General features: G+C 51.8%; 1 pseudogene; it reads right to left on the reverse strand.

Annotated features, from left to right (window-relative positions):
• Positions 1–682: 682 nt before the first annotated feature.
• Positions 683–1673, reverse strand: LOC114070930 (annotated as a pseudogene).
• Between the last annotated feature and the right edge of the window lie 1603 nt (positions 1674–3276).

The following is a 3276-nucleotide window of genomic DNA, read 5'->3' on the forward strand; positions in this document are numbered from 1 at the left end:
TGCCCTCCCTTCACTCTCTCCATGGAGAAACAACAAAGCAATAAGACTTTGCAGAGTCTATTCCTTGGACTTCTTCTCCATACCAGTGTTGGGAAAAGCCCTCAGCCTTCAGGAAGTGCCTGCAGGGGAAGTCCTTTGCTGATGGAAGTGCTGGTGTGGAGCCCAGCCCTGTCCCAGCAGTGCCCAGGGCCTGTCCCTGCCTGTGGTCCCAGGACTGACACACAGCAGGACAGTGACTAGCTGCCAGAGCACTCAGGCCTTGGACACGGGCAGCAAAGGAGAGGGGGGAGTGCAAAGAGAGCAACTCTGGAAAGACCCAGCTCTGGTGCTCTCTGGCGGGGCTGGGACTCTTTTCCCCTCCACATCTGCAAACATGGCAATGCCCTCCAACTTCAAAGCAGGTCTGGGAGGAAGGGTCAGGGAAAAAGAATTTGTGTCCTTTCTTACAGTCAGAGATTGTGAATCCTCATGTACAAACAATTACAGGGAGGATGTTTGAAAAAGACCTTGCTGCATGGATATTTATTTTGTTTAAATGCACACAGAGCAGGATTCCTGATTAGTACATTTTCTGGGTCAAGAAAAAGGGCAAGAGAGTGAATTATATATGGGATGAAGTATAAATTTTCACACATAAAAGAACAGAAAAGGAAAGTCCTCCACCTCAACATAATCTAAAGCTTTACAGGGAAGGCTGAGCCCAAAATGTGTTACACAATGAGTGGTCTGCATAAGAAACAATGCAGGTTATTGCTCCTGAGAAACATCCAGTCATCATTGTCCTTATGGCATCCTTGAGCTCCTGGTTCCTCAGACTGTAGATGAGGGGGTTCAGGGATGGAGGCACCACCGAGTACAGAACTGACACAATCAGATCCAGAGATGGGGAGGGGCTTCATGCAAGAAAATGTGCCAGTGCTGAGAAACAAGGAGACCACAGCCAGGTGAGGGAGGCATGTAGAAAAGGCTTTGTGCTGTCCCTGTTCAGAGGGGATCCTCAGCACAGCCCTGAAGATCTGCACATAGGAGAAAATAATGAAAATGAAACAACCAAATGCTAAACAGGCACTTAAACCAAGAAGGCAAATTTCCCTGAGGTAGCCTGAGTGTGAGCAGGAGAGCTTGAGGATCTGAGGGATTTCACAAAAGAACTGGCCCAGGGCATTGCCCTGGCACAGGGGCAGGGAAAATGTATTGGCTGTGGGCAGCAGAACATTGAGAAACCCAGAGGCCCAGGCAGCTGCTGCCATGTGGGCACAAGCTCTGCTGCCCAGGAGGGTCCCGTAGTGCAGGGGTTTGCAGATGGCAACGTAGCCTTCATAGCACATGACAGTGAGGAGATGATACTCTGCTGAGATGAAGAAGAAAAAGAGAAAGGCTTGTGCAGCACATCCCATGTAGGAGATGGTTGTGGTGTCCCAGAGGAAGTTGTGCATGGCTTGGGGCACAGTGGTGCAGATGCAGCCCAGGTCTGTGAGGGAGAGGTGCATCAGGAAGAAGTCCCTGGGGGTGTGCAGGTACTGGTCGCAGGCTACGGCACTGAGGATGAGGCCGTTGCCCAGGAGGGCAGCCAGGGATATGCCCAAGAAGAGCCAGAAGTGCAGCAACTGCAGCTCTCGCCTGTCTGCCAATGCCAGCAGGAGGAACTGGGCCATGGAGCTGCTGTTGGACATTTGCTGCCTCTGGGCATTGGGGACCTGTTAATGGAGAAAAGGACAGTGACAAGTGAGGACAAGCTGCTTTGAGCTAAACTTGTGCCATTTCCTATAGGTGGTCTCACTGTGACTCATCCGCCTTTGTTCTCTCTCTGGGGAAAACCTTCATCCAGGTGCCTGAGTTCCGTTTGTCTTTCCTGGGTTTTCCATGGTCTGCCAGACCTTTGTGTGTGGGCTCTTTAGGAGCCATCCCTGCCCTGCTGCAGTGGTTTTGTGGCCATATGAGAGAGGGACTGGGCTGGAGATTCAGGATTTTTCAGATGGAATCACTCTGAAAGGCTTGTCAGGATCTGCACTCCCAGTTTTTTAGGATGCAGATGACCCGACAGAGATTCAGGGAATTTTTCCCTACCCACTCTTCATGCCTGGTTCTCCAAGCTCAGAAATCCCTGGCATTTCTGCTGCTCTCAGAGTGAACCACTGAGAGACATAAGAGGCAAAGGGATTCCCTGTGTCTTAGGGCAAGGTTATGGGGCTGGATGGGCTTCTTCCCAACTGGTCTGTACTTGCACCTTTGGGTATTGAAGGACAATCACACTCCCATGTCACCCTGAGAAGAACCAGACCCTGCCAACAGCAGAGGGATCACTGAATGTCTCACCCTTTGCAGCTCCCTGAGGCTCACTGACAGAACTAGGTAACAGCAACAAGGAAAAATACATGGTGGTCCTACTGAGAGGCCAGAGACAGCTGGGCACTCAGCAGTGGTTTACTGTGCCACCTCCCAAACACCAACAGTGCCCTCCTTCCCACAGCATTTCTCTTTTCAGCTTCCTCTCCTTCCCTGATCACATCCCTGCTGCCTGGCCATTTTCCTCCCAAGGGGGGTCTTTTCCCTGTCAACCCTCACAGGCCCCATCCCAACCTCTGTGCACCCACCCCGGCCCTACAGAAACCTGCCTGTCTGCAGGGCACAGCCTGGGGCATGTTCTGCCTGCAGGTGGGAAAGTGCAGGTGAGAAGAGCCCTGATGGGCCCAGCAAAGTTGGTGCTGGCCCTGTGCAGAGCTGAGGAGTGGCTGAAGGCACTTCAGGAGACTCCCAGCAGACCGACTGACCACTCAAAGTTACAGATCAGGAGTCTCAGTACACGCTCGATACTTACAGATCCTCTTCTACTTCTCTCATCCCCCAACCATCTTATCCTGCTCCCAGTAAGAGAGTTGAAAAGAGTCTCATGAAAACTCCTTATCTTTGCAGTAATCCCTTGTGGGGAGTGAACGGATGAGATCTTACAAAGAATGCAGAGAAATGCTGGAAGAACCTCAGTGGGCCTCCCAGGAAGACATCCATCTTGGAGAGCTCTGACAGCCGGGACCAGGAAAGAGCCCGCAGTCCTGTGATAAGAAGACAGGCATCCCAGGACCCCCCTCTCCTACACTCCCTTTTCCCCTCCTGGGCCCCCAAAGACCACACCTTCCCTTCCTCCCCTGGCGATCCCTTCCCCCTGAATGAATAAACATATCCCCCTAACCAATATCTTCAAGCTCCCTTATCAGAAGTCCTCGAGATTCGAGGGTTCAAAACCAAATCTACCCCTATGCCAGAACCTTCTATACCCTC

The sequence above is a fragment of the Empidonax traillii genome, unplaced genomic scaffold, assembly GCF_003031625.1.
Source record: "Empidonax traillii isolate 1590-97213 ecotype Southwest subspecies unplaced genomic scaffold, ASM303162v1 scaffold1747:size66022, whole genome shotgun sequence".
Lineage (NCBI taxonomy): Eukaryota > Metazoa > Chordata > Aves > Passeriformes > Tyrannidae > Empidonax > Empidonax traillii.